The 18,199-nt window shown below is 40.0% G+C and overlaps 1 protein-coding gene across 3 annotated transcripts in view; it reads left to right on the forward strand.

The window, feature by feature from the left end:
* The first annotated feature begins 9,207 nt into the window (after nt 1–9,207).
* The window catches only part of LOC126253310 (tyrosine-protein phosphatase non-receptor type 4), a 204,204-nt gene continuing 195,212 nt past the window's right edge, over nt 9,208–18,199 (forward strand). For 2 of the 3 annotated variants that reach the window (XM_049954542.1, XM_049954544.1), the window contains exon 1: nt 9,208–9,700. The gene's annotated coding sequence lies outside the window, so the exon portion shown is untranslated. The remainder of the gene's footprint in view (nt 9,701–18,199) is intronic. The other variant, XM_049954543.1, reaches the window with a different exon arrangement.

Genomic DNA, 18,199 nt, shown 5'->3' on the forward strand with positions numbered 1-18,199 from the left:
CTGTGCTACACTACTGGTAATAAGCCTGAGTAAAATATGTATGACTATAACATAATCCTATAGTGTCAAACGTGTCTAAGGCATCCTTAAAGTGAAAACATATACTAATAATGTTGAGACAAGACTTGGTATGTATTTGTCACAGTGTGCTAATCTTTGTCGCAATGTGATAATTGTTTAGTCCTGTATTTATGTTTGTGTTTTTGGAATGTTGAGGGAGAATCTATGACTCAGATTTTAGCTGATTTTTGCTTCGTTTTCAGTGACAGTGACGTATACCTAGACGGCACCACACTGCACAAATTGTCAAATGCAAGATACCGGCTTATTTCATTAGACAACGGCGTGGGTGATTTTCTTTCCCATCAAAAATTAAACATATTTCCTTCTTACAAAGCATCCTATCAAATGTGGCTAAATACTTTCTCTGCAAACTGCTTCTAAGCAGTTCTAACAGATAATTCAGCAGTCAACTCAGGGTTGGAAATTCACTGTTTGACAAAAAAGAGTGAAGGACCCAGAAGGGGAGGAGGAAACGAAGTGAAACTTCATGTTTGGGAGTGCATGTGATGTTATTTCAATGGTTACAAAATCGAGAAAATCTTTTGAAGAACTTGGCAATATGACCTTCTACCAGTATGGCATTGCACCTTCTCTGGCCAGGATTCAGGCACTAATTCAATTGGAACAGGTCTCAGAAAGTCACTGCACCTTTTCCTAAGACAAGCTGGTCCAAAACCCTTGTAGCTAGTCATTGATTCCTTGGATACTGGAATAGGGACAGAGTTGACATCTCACCTAGTCCCACACTTGTTCTACTGGGAACAGTTTTGGGGCTGTTTTTGCATGTAAGAGCACCTCAACATCGTATAGACAGTTCGCAGAAACACTTGCCATGTGTGGACGAACATTGTCCTGGTGAAAAATGGCAAAACAATAATGTCATATGAGAGGCAACACATGAGAATGCAGGATGTACATGATGTGCCCCTGTATTGTCAGAGTTCCCTCAGTTACTACAATCCGTGATCTGCTCGCTCCTCACTTTTTGGCACAAGGAATAACATTGCTGTGACACTCCAAAACATTGAATGAATGGGACCTATCGCCAGGTTGCAGCCATACTTGTCGACGAGGTCCATATGGGGTAACGAACAAGCAGTGTTGTATTACCAATTATGGCTGAGATACCATCCAGTAACACATTATTAATAATGTAAGATATGGACTTCAGTGGTAGAATAAGGCAACTTAGGGAATTTTATTTAAGGTCACAACCCGCAACCCCTCCCCTAACGCCTTCGGAACTCCATCCCCCTCCTCTCTCTCGTCCTCCTGGACCAATAGGAAACATGCTCTATCTCATCCCTTACCCTTTGATTAATAGAGCAAACGTGTGGGCAGCATCATTCTTGTTCTGTGCACCACAATGAGAGCATCAGGTTTGTCTGAAGTCAGGATTATAATTTATTGTTATAAATAATAATAATAAAGAATTAAATTAATTACTTTTCCAATAATGTGGTTCCATCTGTCAATGGTTTGTGCATCATAATTGAGAAAATCTGCTTTGTCTGGGGTTAGGGTATTTGTTGTAAATAAGAATGAATTAGTTTTTTACAATAATTCAATTTTTGCGAGTTTTGCGATTCGAGCTCTGTACGGTGTAGTGATAAGAGTTATTCTACTTAAAAACGATATTACCATAGTTCATAATGAAAGATACCGTGATATTACAGTGCATGCATAAATTAATGCTGTTATGACATATTCTGTAAAATGGCGGAAAATATTAATGTAAGATGCTATGTCATTACAGTGTGTGTACAAATTAATGACCTCATGGCATATTCCGCAGAATGGCTCTATATACACGGGTTGGAACTTAAATAGTGGCAACTATTTATTCACAACCGATACAAAAGAGTTACATGTTTGCACCTGTTACTGTCCATCAAAGTAGTCACCAGCGTTGTGTAGAACACGTTGCCAGCGATGTGGAAGGCGTAGTATACCGTTAGCAGGGCCTGTTCTGTTGATGGTGCAAATGGAGCGGTCTACTGCCTGTCGCATCTCTGGAACAGTTCTGCAGCGAATGCCATGGAGTGGTTCCTTCATCTTCGGAATCAAATCAAAGGCACAAGAACTTAAGTCTGGGGAGTATGGTGGATAGTACAGTACTTCCCCGTTCCATCGACCGAACAGAGCAGCCACAGCTTGCTCTGTATGCGCCCGTGCATTGTCGTGCAAAATGATGGGTGGATTGCACAGAAAGTGTCGCCGCTTCTTTCGCAAAGCTGGTCGCAAGCGATGCTCCAAAAACGAACAGTAATACTTGGCTTTGACGGTATGTCATGGAGGAGCGTTAGGATAACACCACCACAGTTGTACACAAGAATCACCATAACTTTCACCATACTGGGGCTCTGACGCACTTTTGACTTCCGCGGTGACCCATAATGACGCCTTTCGTTGGATTGGCGTTTCATTTGTGGCTCGGACGATGTGGCCCATGTCTCGTTCAGTGTTACGATACGACATAAGAAAGCCTCTCCTTTGCGCTCGTAGGGCTCCAAGTGCGTCTGAGCAGCGTCGTAACGCATCCATTTCCGCATTTCCGTCAAGTCATACGGAACCCATCGTGATGCAATTTTTCGCATGCCCAGGCGTTCCTTCAGGATGCGAAGCACAGTCGTTTGCGCTAATCCGTTCTCATGGGCGAGCTCACGAATTGTGTGGCGTCGATCACTGTCATGGCAACAGCACGCACTTCTTCTTTAGAGACGCTAGGACGACCTGCCCGATGCATGTCTGCCACAGTTTGCCGACCTTCATTGAAAGCTTTTACCCAATGTGCCACTGTTCTGTATGGCAATGCCGATTCCCTGAACGCCTCTTGAAGACCTTGATGACACTGTCGTGCTGTACGACCTCTGGCACATTCAATTTTGATCCAACTCCGTTGTTCCTGTTTCGAAAACACAGTGACACCATTACATTAGACCGCTCGCTCGCAAGTGACTGTGTGTCCCTTGATTGTGCGCACGCCGGTGACGCGGAACGGGCGAGTCCATTTGCTCGGAGGTAAGGTAGGTATGTCAACAACGTGTGCTATCAGCGACAATAGTATATGCCACTGTATAGTGTCTCCACAACAGTGTTGCCACTATTTAAGTTCCAACCTACATATTAACATAAGATAGTCTGATGTTACAGTGTGTGGTTAAACACAGTAAATCAATGACATAATGGGATATTTTGCAAAATGGCTAATAATTTTGACAAACTGGTCCAGTAAGGAGAAAGAATCCAACATACTCATTACAAAGCAGGACATTATTCCTATATTGGGTTTTTATGAGTTACTAGATTTTTTCATTTCAAATTCTACAAAATGTCGGAAAGCGTTACACCATTCACTCCTCTAGGTGAATTGTGTATTTGTGCTACCCTACTTAAAATTGTAGCCAATTTTACCATAGTTAACTGTCCAAAAACGCAGCTTTGAAATATCTTAATTAACACAATTAGCACCAAAGTATTGGTCATTTTTCTGTAAGCACTCCACATCCCAATGTTATTTAAGATATTAACTGATTTTTGCACAAATATCTACTCCATTTAAACATACAGTGTAAAGGAAGAACGGGGCCTAAGTTAAAAAGAGTGGAAAGGTACCATGTGGAGAAACTAAAAGATGAGGCAACGAAGACCAGATACCAGTTGCAACTTAGTAACTGCTTTGAAGCACTCAGTGAAGTGGACGCGAATCAGGACCTCGAACTTATGTGGGGAAACATCCAGAGCTGAGTTAGGGATACAGCAAAGGAAACACTCATGGGAAACCCAGTGGGCAAGAAGATCTGGTTTGGAAAGTAATGTGCAGATGCCCTGGAAAGAAGAAAGGAAGCCAGGAACAAATCACTGAAGGTGACAAATCTGGCACAGGCCAAATCACAATTTGAGGAGGTCTGAAAGACTACACAAGCAATTCTGAGAAGAGCAAAGAGGAAATACATAAGGAATATCATCACTGAAACAGAAACAGACTTCAGAGGACAAAAGACGAGGGAAATGTTTCTGAGGGTGAAGTACCTCTGCAAAGGTCACCAGGCCAAGCAGAAATTTGTCAAAGATTTCCGTGATAAGATCCTGACGAACGATAGGGACATAGCTGAGAGATGGAAAGAGTACTTTCGACAGCTGCTAAATTGTGATGAACCCGAACTGCAGTTTGATTTCCAGTACCCAATTACAGCCGATGCAGAATATCCCCCACCTACCCTGGATGAGATAAAAACCAGAATCAGACACCTTAAACAGAATAAGAGTCCAGGTCAAGATGGAATACAGGCTGAAATGATCCTGGCAGGAGGAGAGAAACTTGCAGAAAAAATACACCGACTGATACAGGCAATATGGACCAAAGAAGAACTACCAGGAGAATGGAAAACAGCTCTGATTTGTCCAATACATAAGAAGGGCGACAAACTGAAATGTGACAACTATCGAGGAATCGCCCTGCTTAACGTCTGCTATAAGATCCTGTCCAATTGCCTCATACATAGAATTCAGCCAGTGGCAGAATCGGTGATTGGGGAGTACCAGGGAGGTTTCCGGCCAGGACGGTCAACACTAGATCACATCTTCAGTCTCCGGCAGCTCAGTGAGAAACTGGGTGAATATGGTAAAGATTTGCATATTTTATTCGTTGATTTTAAGAAGGCCTATGATTGCATACATCGTAAGAGCCTGCTCAACTGTTTAAGGGAGTTTGGCATAGCAGAGAAACTCATCAATCTGATAAAGATCTGTCTGAACGAGACACATGCAAAGGTGAAGATGGGAAATCGCGTAACCGAGGAATTTGAAATTGTGACAGGACTCAGGCAAGGAGATGGGTTGTCCCCTATCCTGTTCAACTTTGCCCTCGAGAAGATCATACGCGAGACCTTCCAAGAGAACGAAGGGATTGAAATCGAAGGAAAGAGACTGGCATACTTAGCCTATGCAGACGACATCTGTTTACTCTCTAGATCGGAAGAGGAGTTGGAGCAAATGACCAAAGCACTAAAGGAGGCTGCCAGCAAATTTGGGCTAAACATAAACGAAGCTAAGACAGAGTACCTCGTTATGACGCGTGGTCATTGTCAGACTGCTGATCATCTACAATCACTACAGGTTGGGGACCATTCCTACAAGAGAGTGCAAGAATTCAAATACCTAGGGGCACTTTTCACTGAGAACTCGTCATGTGAAGCAGAGATCAATGCCAGAATACAAGCAGGAAACCGATCTTACCACAGCCTAGCACAACTGCTTCGGTCCAAATCTCTCTCCAGACAGTTCAAGATTCGACTGTACAAAACCCTGATCCAGCCTGTTGTTCTATATGGCTGTGAGACATGGAGTATCCGGAAACAGGACTTCGATAAGCTCCTTGTCTTTGAGAGAAAAGTGCTTCGGAAGATCTTCGGTCCGGTTCTGGATGCAGATACAGGGGAATGGAGGATCAGATACAACCAAGAGCTTGAGGAACTATACCAGCAGCCCAACATAGCAGGAGCTGTCAAAGCCAAACGAATGCAGTGGGCTGGCCATGTGGCCCGGATGGAGGATCACAGGTGGCCTCGGAAGCTCCTGGATTTCACACCTACAGGAAAGAGACCGCCAGGGAGACCCAAGAAGCGTTGGAGGGATGGACTCAATGAAGATTTAAAACAAATGTCAATAGATGTGGACGAATGGCGGATAGCAGCAATGGGCAGAATACAGTGGAGGAGGAAACTTGTAGATGCGTGCGGTCCACTGGGCCTGATCACGTAGTAGTAGTAGTAGTAGTATCTACTCCAACTACGACACTGTGCAAAAAATAAACTATTGTTATGACGAAACAAATGCTCTGCATTTTTTGTGGTTGTTTCATGATTGTATCTGCTAATCTTTCAGCGTCCATCACCTATGTAAGGTTAGCCTAGGGAGATTTGGCACAGTTAGATTAGAATATATTAGATTTACTTTCATTCCAATTGATACATAGTGAGGAGGTCCTCCAGGATGTAGAACATGCCAGAAAACCAATAATACATAACAAATATTTACAACTGAAACAAATAAGATAATGTAGTTCTAGAGATGAAACTACCATATTGCTCAACTTGTTAATCATATTGTGTCAGCAAAAGGCATAACGAAAAATATTTAAAGCCAGACACACTCCTGCTTATACCTTCTGCAAGGACACTGACAAATGATCACATCCCTCCATTACTGTTTATTTGTATCTTGGAAACTTGACAAGAGGCTGCCAAAATATGAAAAACTCTGCCAGGCCCCTATCACCCAAAAAAATCCTCCCCTCACCCCTTTCTCTTTGGACCAATAAGAATCAAGCTCCCCCTCCCACATTTATTACTATAGAATATTTGTGGACAGTGCCATTCTTGTTCTGTTCACCAAAGTGACAGGATCATCATGAAGCACCAGCAGTAGGAGACAAGTAAGTACAATTAATTAACCACAACATGATATTTAAACAAATAAACTCTTGCTACATACCATCACCCTTACATTACTAATGTGTGTGTGACATCATAGTGTGTGCCCAAATGGCATACTTTTCTGTATAAGCAGGATCACTATAAGTTAATAATGTCATGGTGTTTTGTGTAAGCACGCCAAACATGACCACCATCTAGTATTCTGACGATGGTGAATGATGCCTTCTGGCATGCTCATTTACTGCCAAAGATGAGGCTTCCTATTACTTACTGCAACTTCCCTAAGAGGTAGCATTATTGCCTGAACAACCGATGATTAACAGATCCCCCTGCCACGTTGACCTTGCTCCTCAAAACTGTTAGTTAGGGAGCAAGGTGAAGTACCCGGAGGTGCCCTGGTTCCCTAGTACAAGCCCTCTAGACCTGCCACTGACACCAAAGTCACAACCAACTTGACGAATAATGATATGTCCCATATCTCTGGATGAGGAGACATTATTGTCCACAGTAGGGGGTAATAGCTAAGGTACTTTTAATACCTATGGTACATATATCTCTGAAGCCCGGCCATTACAGTCGTTTTCCAGCAGTCAGTGTGATTTCCAGCCGTTTACAATACAGCAATTAACTCATTCAGTGCCCAAGAATGGCAGTTTCAGTTGGACTTTTGTCACTGGTGTAATGTTTTGCTGAACATTACATACTTTACTTTAAACTAAGCTTGCTGCATCTCTTAAATTCTTCAGTTGTTACACTTTGAGATCTAAAGTGATCAACACATAAGAAAGTGATTATACATAGGACAAAAATTTGGAACAAAATTTAATGATTTTCTAAAGCAGTGTATTACCATTCTCATAATCAAGAGACATCTTGGACACATTTTGAGATCGTTAGGTTACATGTGTACGTAGCAAAACACTTAGACACTGTTTATAAATTACCAATGTGATCGAATTTAATAGGAATATGGTACGAGCTTTGACAGTTTTCGTAGAGATCTATCACTTGTGTAGTGTTACAGATTACTGCGTCCACAGCTCGTGGTCTAGTGGTCAGCATCGCTGCCTCTAGATCGCGAGGTCTCAGGTTTGATTCCTAGTGGGATTGGATATTTCTTTTCACTTGGAGCCTGGTTGTTTATGTCACTTTCATCATTTCATCTCTTCTTCGTCGACGTGCAAGTAGCCGAAGTGGCGTTAAATAGGAGGACTTGCAGCAGGTGGAAGAACAACTGAAGACGGGGTTTCTGCACCAAAGTGCTAAACGATCATTTTATTTCACATATTACCGCAGATAACGTTGCTGTCTTTGATACATGAGTGACGACAGGTAAAAATTAATGTTTTCATATGTGTAGTACAACTGCCTTTAAATGTATGCACATATGTCTATATGTGTTTCAGTTGGAATTAACGGGATTGGAGGCAACGGGATACCGTCCTTTTCACTTGAGGTACACATTCGCAGTGCTGGTCACTGCGATCTACTAACAGGCGGCCAGGACCCTGAGAAAGATCACAGCAATATTGTCAAGACCCCTTTGTTCTTTGTTATAAAAGTAAAAAATAAAATAATTTCTATTCATAACTAACTCTGTAAGTGATGTAGAAGAAAATGTTCGAATTCGTCTTTCTGTCAAAAGATTCAGTTCATAGTGCATTGTACTGAAGCAGTTCAGTGGACAGCAATTATCGGTAACGAGGAGGTGAACGAATTATGATTCTGAACGACTTACTTAAAAGAAAAGTTTTGTAACTACGAGTATATATTTAAGAAGAAATTTGCTTATTTACAAAATAAACGTGCATCTTCAGAAATTTCAAACTAATGACAAAAACTAAATTTGCATAAATGAGTGATTCGAATTGTAACCACTGTTATTAATTATAACGAGATGGGGCAAACGTTACGAAATATTTTACTGAAGGCCGGCCGGAGTGGCCGAGCGGTTCTAGGCACTTCAGTCTGGAACCGCGCGACCGCTACGGTCGCAGGTTCGAATCCTGTCTCGGGCATGGATGTGTGTGATGTCCTTAGGTTAGTTAGGTTTAAGTAGTTCTAAGTTCTAGGGGACTGCTGACCTCAGATGTTAAGTCCCATAGTGCTCAGAGCCATTTGAACCATTTTTTTTTACTGAAGACTCAGTCTTTCCCCGATGTCTTGCTTCTGTATAAGGCACTTTAAGTGAATCTGGAAGAAGAAAAAGAAAACTAACTTATAAAATTTAGAGAGTAATTTTGTTAGCGAGAAATTATTTAATTTTGTCGAGGTTCCTTGATATTCATACTGAAGAGTCCATTACATACACAGTCATCGAATCTTCGGAAAGCGATAGGAGCTACTGATAATATATCTTTATATGAATGCACTATGAGAAGAAAGGAAATTTTAAGCAACTATATCAAGAAAGTTGCTTCGACTTACATTTTTAGTGAAGAAAATGTGTAGAGGAAATTTAGTGCAGCAATTGTGTAAGAAGGCGAGTTACGGAACAACTATATTACGTGTTTAGATTGCACTGAGGATGACAATTATACCGTAAGTGCAGCCTTAGTGATTGTATAGCGGAAACAGAATACAATGTATTTGTACTCTATACAGAAAATTTAGCTCAAGTGGAACAAATTGTTGACGAGAAGTAATCGATCGAGGCAGCGTTGCGAATGCAGAGATGACTGAACTGTTTGTCAAGTATCTGTGATGGAGGCAGCGTTGGTAGAATGTGATTTTGTATGCTGTGATATGAAGTAAATAACAAGGTATTGTGTTGAAGATTGCGTGCAGGTGTCGTGATCGTGAGCAGGTGATACGAAAGAAAATGTGCGTGTACTTTCATCGACTTTTCACCCATTTACAGGCGAGTGACAAATGCCACAGGACAGCTGTGATAAAAATATCTACCCTTCCTTCATCCAGTTGTGCATTCATATTTTAAAATGAGTAAATCGCTCATTGACATATGCAAACATTAAAATGCGCTTTAGAAGTTGTATTTATTATTTGAAAATTGGGAGATTGAAGTGTGGCGTCATAGATAAGTCTCTGGAAGATAAAAGTATTAATCGTTACCCTCCCATGAACAATGTGAACTGAAACGTTTCTGGCGGCGGCGAGCCTTAAGAAACACATAATGTTGAGTGGACTTGAGCGTTTGATGCTTGCAAGACTTTGAAGATACAAGGCAAGTAGCGTATAAGGTGAGTGAAATATGCCACGGTTTAAATTGATGTATGTGAATTTTGTGTTAAGGTTCAGATCGCATGAGCGAATTATGTTCGTTTCACACATGGCACGTAAGCTTATTAATTAGTGTTTCTCGTGTAATCATTTTCATTTATAGGCTGCACTGGAACCGGTTGTTTGAACATATTATACTATTGCCGTAAGGATTGTTAATTAGTGCGTGATGTGGTTGACATAGAAAGCAGGTGGACGAAGAAATGATGTATGTGGACACACTCCCGATTTAACTTCTAGTTTGTCTTTATCAGCTCAGTCAGCTGTCTTACACCTATAAGTCCTATGCCATCTCTGGTAACACAGGCCGTACTTACAGATACACATACACACTCAAAGGGGTTCAGAGTAAAGACAGTAAAAAACTGCTTTCTGTGAAATTGTATTATTAGGCTATAGGGTTTGACATAAGTGTGTTGGGACAAAGCTGGTTACCAGTTATTTAAATTATGTCAAAGTAGAGCATAAGAATAGGGTCCATAATAAAGGTTTGTGGGTGGTGTTCATCATATTTTCAGATGTGCCAGTCACTGCATGTCACTTTCTTTTAGCGATCTTCTGCTTCCGGCATTATATAGGCTAATGCTCTCAGCCAAGTATATCAGTCAAAAACTTTTTTTTTAAATTCCTTTCACTGACATATTCCTATCATTACTACAGTTTTATTACAATTATTTTTATGAAAATATTGTCATGTTGGATTGAGGAATGGTTTCATGGATTGTTCTGTATTCTTATGTAGAAGTTCGTTGCTAGTGTGTGCAGCTCATTCAAGTTGATCCTTTGTTTGGCTCTCATAAATTGTTAGAATAATGATATATTACATGCAGGGTTAAAGTTTTTTTTTTTTAAACAATGAGAACAGGAAGGATTCTATGATAGTGTGAGATGCAAGGCTGTAGAATTTTATCCTCTGGATAAAGCCTTCTGTCACAGTGCGTGTGAGACCCATTACTCTGCATGTACAAAATGGTCAGGTGTTTGCAAGTACAAAATGGTCAGTTGTTTGTCAGTGGTGCTAATTATTGTTTTCAGAGTTCAGGTATTTTGAGTGTTTGAAATTGATACCACTCAGTCTTGTCTTTATAACTCTAGAATCTAGTTTTTACTGGTTGCATTTGATTCTGTTAGCATACTAAAAGTGGGTCAGAAATACCTGTTTTCGTCTTTCGTATTCATCCCCATTGCCTATGGGCCCACTAATGTGATCTGATACTGGTGATAAGCTCTTGTAAGTGAACATTGTTTTGTTTCTTCCAAAGATTGTTTAATGGGGCGTTATCATATGCCTTCTACAAAATCACTTTTTGACCCAGTTTTATATACAACATAGAAAAGTGTTGTGTACTTCTGCGTCAAGAAATTCGTTAAGAGTTTTGTGTTTCTATTGATCGGCAGCCTAATAAAACATTTTGCATTCAAATTCGTTAGTGTTAAATATTTCACAAGTTGGTATTTCTTCCTCTACAGTTTTTGCCTCCCCCCTCCCCACCAGCACCATACAAACGCACTTCCCTCCAGTATTAAACTTGTGAGACCTTGACATCTCAGAATGTGTCTTGCTTCCTTTAATCAAACTCTGCCACAAATATCTTGTCTCCACAATTATTTTCAGTACCTCCTCATTAATTAGTCGATACACCCATACTTAAATCTATATGAAGTTTTAACACATTTCTCTTCTAGAGAAACACTTCTCATGCCATTTGATATCCTCCCTATTTTGTGTATACTCAGTTATTTTTCTGCTCAAATAGCAAAATTCATCTCTTACTTGAAAGTGTCATGTTTACTAATCCCATTTCCTCACCATCACCAGATTTAATTCGATTACACTCCATCGTCATTGTTTTGCTTTTTTTTATGTTCATCTTACATCCTCCTTTCAAGATACTACCCTTTCTGTTCAACTGGTCTTCAAAGTCTTTTGTTGTCTGGTAGAATTACAATGTCACTGACAAGTCTCAAAGGTATTTATTCTCTGAGCCTTAAATCCTACTCCAAATTTTTCTGTGGTTTCCTTTACTGCTTGCTCAACATACAGACTGACACAATGGTGATAGGCTACAACTCTGTCTCACTTCCTTCTCAATCACTGCTTTCATTTCATGCCCTTTGACTCGTACATCTGCTGTCTCGTTTCTGTACAAGTGGTAAATAGCTTTCTGCTCCCTGTATTTCCCTCTGCTAGCTTCAGAATTTTAAAGATTGTGTTCTAGTCAGTATTGTCAAAAGTTAACTCTGCAAATGCTATAAACACACATTTGACTTTACTTAATCTATCTTGTAAGAGAAGTCATAGGATCAGTATTGCCCCCTGTGTTCCTGCATTTCCCTGGAATCCAAACTGATCTTCCCCGAGGTCAGCTTCTACCAGTTTTTCCATTCTTCTTCTTCTGTAAAGTATTCATATTAGTATTTTGCAGCCATGACTTATGAAACTTCGTTAGACAGTGTTCACACCTGTCAGTACCTGCTTTATTTGGAACTAGAATTGTTACATTCTTCTACCAGTCAGGTTCCTCTTTCATCCCTTTACCCCAAGTCCATATTTGCCTACTATTTTTCCTTTTCCTTCTCCTACTATCGAATTCCAGTCCTCCATCACAATTGAATTTTTGTCTCCCTTGACTGTTTGAATCATTCCTCTTATCTAGTCATACATTTCTTCAGTTTCTTTGTCTGCAGAGCTAATTGGCGTATAAATGTGTGGGTCAATCCAAGTGAAGTGAACCATTAAAAATTAGGTTAGTTATTTGACCATTTTTTAAAATTCTGTTTTTTTTTATGTGATTACCCTATAATTGAGAAGTTCAAAACAGTTTTTAAAAAGATTTTACCATGCACCAGTACTGAATTTTTGTGGCCATTTTTACTTGTTAGCACACAACATTTTTGAATTAGGAGACATTATTGCTAATTTGAATATTTATGCACTGGATTAGGTTACAGTATTGCAATTGATGTGATTGTTTTAAGCAAAGTCTCCTCTACAAAATTGTTTATTACCTAAAATACCCTAAATTCAAAAATAGACAGTCAAAAGATCTCCAAAGTTTGGTATAGAAAATTTAGAAAAGACTCTTTTTAAACTCTAAAATAACAGTCAAGGAGTGATTTATCAGAGAGGTGTGTTTTTTTTTTTTTTTTTTTTTTTTTTTTAGTTACATGTCATAAACTGCTAGCCTTACATAGAGCAAGAACAGTGACAAATGTTTCCTTAATTTTTTTATAGATTTTTGAAATTTAAAAAATTTTATTTTTTTAAGTTTGGGCTAGTTATCTCTGGTTGGACTGAATATAAAACTTTGACTTTTCCACATTTTGCATGCCTATAAAGTACTATATAAACAGAAATACAGAAGCGTCTGATTCCACCCGTCTGCTTTGACCCATGACGTCACAAATATGGCGGAAACGACCATACACTAAGACTCCAATATGGCGCCTAAGACATCATTACGTAAACATGACCATAAATACGAAAATACATTGAAAAACCAACACACAGACACATTCCACAAAAAACCTAATGAAACTAACGGGACAAGTGTGGTGATTTTGGTTTTTTTTTGGTGGGGACAAAGTAAATATAAACAAATTTAGACACACGCCACCATACCAAACCACACTACACAAAACTCCCCAAATTCCACTAAACACATCCTCTGGAATCGGACACTTCCCTTGGCTTATATAGCTCAACATCAGTTCCCGATCCCACAAATAACACTTCCCTTGACCTACATAGGTCAACAGAAATTGCCGATACCAAATCATAAAACCCAAAACTACAACCACGTCCACAATCATCACTACCTCATAAAACACAGCAAACCATCAAAATTGGAATCGAACACTTCCCTTGACCTGTTATCCTTACGGCATCTACACATACAGCCATCCCTGGTCCGAGACGCCAGAACTTTAGTAAGCCTCATTTCTTCATGACATACTGAACACTCCACGACTTCATCCAAAAATATGAACAGTTGAAGAAATTGTATTAGAGACAACGCACTGTCCCCTCCATCATTGCCGACAACCAAAAACTGTTGACCTTGTCAGTCATATCCATACCTGCCAAAGACATAAAAAAAAGCAATTTACCAAAATTCACACACAACAAACAGAAAAAACTACAATAACGTCGAAATGACAAAACTCTTGGTAGAGCACTTGCCTGCGTAAGGCAATGGTCCCGAGTTCGAGTCTCGGTCCGGCACACAGTTTTAATCTGCCAGAAAGTTTCATAACAGTGCACACTCCGCTGCAGAGTGGAACTCTCATTTTTGCTAGATGTAATCGATTATTATTGCAGTTAAGGTACTGAATTACATGCAAAAACTTTAAAAATTGCTGAACTAAACATTTATGTGATCTTGACATATTTAAAATAAATATTTCCAGGTAACATACTTTCGAGATGCAATGCTTCCTAATCCAAGTGGTGACTGTTAAGAACACCTATTCCTTCAGACATCTTTTGTGATATACAATAAGACCTCCCAGTTGCTGTTTTAAGTTCAAGCACTGAAAGCTTCCTCAATAAGTTTTTCATTGGTATTCAGACTTTGTCACCGGTAGATTTCTTGAATGATATTCTTGGGTCAACAGTATGGTAAAAATGCACAAAAACGTCTTATTTTCTAAACTTATTCTTTCAGCCTGTGCAAGCCACCATTGCCTATCATACATACATGCCACTATGTCATACAGTGTTAAAGAAAGACATGTAATTTTACTGACACAATGATCCTTGTAAATTTCAGTTTCTGGTGGTGCATAGCATTGAACCAAGTTCTCTGCAGTGCCAAGGAATTTGTGGAATTGCCTTGTTCTTTCTATTGCTGTACAGTTTTCAAATCTGCTTTGAAGTGTTGTGATATGAACAACTGGCTCTTCTTCCTTGGTGAGAAAATAAGTGATGCATTTAATATTATTCTTGCAAAACAGATGTATGTTCTCTGTTGTAAGAATTTGGTCTTTGGTCATTCTTTGTAGGCTGGCTTTACTCACTTCATATTTTGTGGTACCTCCTACATAATCACAGGCATTTTTACCATGGCAAGGGGCAAAAAACTGTCATTCGTCCTCCAACGTGAAGTCTACTTTGTGGTTGCAAAGATTTGGATAATTCTTTTTGTTTTTGCATTGACTTCACTTCCATCTGAAAAGTGTATGAGCTTCTCAACCTTGGGCAACCTTTAATTCGTATAATTTGTTCCTTATATGTGAAACACATGTACAACTGAAGTGCTGTGCTCCAAGTAGTTAGAATGCAAATTGAAGAACTGCAAACTTCGTCTTTCTCATTATTGAAGAACAGAACAAATAAGTGCACTGTTGCCTGATCATTGATGCCGTGATACTGCTGTATTTCATCCTGAACCACAGATGAAAAGTTTTCTGTAAAATCAGCTAGGACTATGCATTCAGTTTTGTAAAGTTATGCTTTTTTGTGCTTCAAAAATTTGCTTTGCGTGTTAGAAACATAGTGGTGACTTCTGAGATTTTCTAAGTTATCAATTAAAGATTCAAAGTACTCTTCCTGGGATTTAACCACTGTTATCATTCCTGCTGTGTCGGTTGTGACCCCACTGTCTGAAGGTAACATTGTTGGACATTTCCTCCTTAGAGTTGTTAAACAATCAAAGAGCAGTTTCTTTACCACGGCATTTATCACACAAACTCATCATGCAGTCATAACCGTTAGTGTCACAGACCATTAAATCTAATAGCCCCTAACTCTTTGTAGTTAACATAATTGAGTTTTGCATTGTTTCTTCGCTTATACCTATTCCTTTCTTCTTTCCTAAAGGTGGTTGAATGCCTTGCTCTTTCACTAATTTTCTGGTTAGTCTAACCAAATCATCAGATCCCATTTGCTAATAGCTTCCTCATTACGAATATAAATGCCATTAAGAATGTGTGATTCTGTTCTGGATCATGATAAATATTTTTGAGTAACAATTTGGGCACAGTGAATTTCCAAGAATCACATTAAGTTTCACTATGAAGCTGTTTTACTTGCACTTAACAAGAACAAATGTTCAAGTTTTATTTCCCTCACACCTTTAATAACTGGTTTTTAATTAATTTTGAGTTGAGAGCATTTGATTTATCCAAATTGCAATTGTACTTCAGAGCACATTTTTTCCATGATACAAACCGAATGTACTGTCAGATGCCAAACTCGATGAGTGAGTCAGTCAGTGAGGCCCTCCAGTTAGCAGCAGTGGCCTAAATACAAATACATGCTGTCGAAAGGGCATTGGTGGTGTGTTGCTTGTTGATGTCTCTCTGGCCTCTCTCATGATATGCGTGCTTTATCTAGTGCCTACTATTGATCTTTGCACTACATCTTTGCTGAGTGGTGTGCTGGTGACAGCTTATACCAGCACATTCCTCATCCCTCGACCCCACCCCCCAACCCCTAAAAAAATTCCACATTGTTTTCGTGTTGGGAAGATGCGAATGACAATGAGGAAGGAAGGAGGCAGAACACTGGACGTAGAGACTGGAGGAAGGCGTACTCCCAACCGTACCCCACCATCTGGCTTGTGAGGCAACAGGAGCATCCTCCGGGAAACTGCTGCCAGGGCACCCACCCATCCAGGCCTGAAGGCATGTCCTGGGACGATGACGAGGGCACATCATCCATCTGCTCCTCCTGGGGTGCCCTGGTGGCACCAGTGAGTGACTGTGAAGCCGTGAATCTGGGAGAAGAAAAGCAGCAGAATCATGCATGGGCAAATGGCAAGCTCAAATTTGGCTTCAAACTGTCGGGACCTGCAATCATGTACATAAGATTCAGTGTGTTCTTCGATCACACCTCTCTCCCAGTGCCCACAGTTGCCATAAATCCTGAAATGAATAAGATTGCATGGTGCAAAGCGATACTTGTGGGGCCATTAGCGACGCCAGATGCTGCAGTGGTGTAGTAAGTGAAGCAGTGTCTGATGGCAGCGACCGTGCAGAAGTTCTGCCGTGATGGTCCATGGGTGGGAGTGATAGGAGGCGAGAAAGAGTTGTAGCACCTGTTCCTGTGTGTGGGTAATGCAAAGCTTGGCCATCTGTTGTTTAAAAGTGCGTACAGCGCATTTTTCCTCTCCGTTGGACTGGGGGTGAAACAGAGCACTACTTAGATGACAAATGCCATTTCATTCTCAGAACTCCTAAGAATCACATGGAGTGAACTTTGGTCTGTTGTCCGACACAAGTACTTCTGGCAAACCTTCTATGCAATGTATGGAGGACAACGCTACGTGTCGTGGTATAGCTCCACAGGACGAGGTAACGGATAAGTGTCAGCTTCTGGCTGTGTGTTTGACTGTAGACTTGAAGTCAACACACATGCGAATGCAACCAGAAGGCATAGGCAACACAACTAGAGGACTTGCCCATTGACTAGCTTAGTTCTGAACTTTTATATAATTTGTTTTTTTTTTCCCAAAATGCCAATCCATAAAATATTTTGATTTGAATTTTAACAGGCTCATAAAAATCAAAACGTAACGTTATTTAACATAATTTTTGTTTTGAAAGATGAGTAAGCGGCTCATTTTTCAAGCATTTTAAATGGTTCCAAAATGTATGTGAAAGGTCCAAAGACGTAAAGGTTTCGATTTATACAACTTCTGTGCACTCTATTTTGTACTGAAATTAACCAGTCAATGAACTAAAAATGTGTTCCGCTGTTTCAGTATCTTCCTTTGATATAGAGTGATGCCTTTCTGTTGAACCAATAGGAACTGGAGCACTTCCAATCTTCAAAACATCGTAAAGAGGAAGTGAGCACTGATGGTGTTGTTGCTGTCCTTCAGCTGGAAACCTATATCCAGCAGCTGGTCCATTTGGTAGCATAAAATTCACTACAATTTCATTTAACTCATAACTGGTGCCTATAATCTCGGTAATCCACCAGTCAGTCATACACACATGCCACAAACATTTCCCTTTTCAGGTTGTGAATCTGAATATTATCCTGCTGTTTCTGAGGTGTTGGCTGAACAAACAAAATTTCTTCTTTCTTGCTCTTTAAAGTGCGTCCAATATGAGTTCGCCCATCACTTAAGAGTCCAAAAATGTTTCTACTGAATTCCTAGTAGTTTGTTTGGACCATTTTTCTTTTTTCTGTTCATGGAATTCTACAATTTCCTCTTTGGACAAAAGAATGAGGGCTGTGGATGTGTAAGATTTCACGACTCTTGTAAAATCTTCAGCATTCTGAATCACAGCTGTATTTGGTCTGGAAAGATTGTTATGTAGCATGGTGCTTCAGCAGGCCTCCTAAACCACCACAAGGCCCCTTCTCGTGACCAGTAACACTCTATACCCAGTCAGTTGGCACAAGTGACTTACTCAATTCAAACAGCTGGTAACTATTTTTAAGATGACTGGGAGCTTCATCAGAAGTAATAATGATCTTCTCTGCCCCTGTTTGCAGTTGAAGAATT

Source organism: Schistocerca nitens, chromosome 4, assembly GCF_023898315.1.
Source record: "Schistocerca nitens isolate TAMUIC-IGC-003100 chromosome 4, iqSchNite1.1, whole genome shotgun sequence".
NCBI classification, from domain to species: domain Eukaryota; kingdom Metazoa; phylum Arthropoda; class Insecta; order Orthoptera; family Acrididae; genus Schistocerca; species Schistocerca nitens.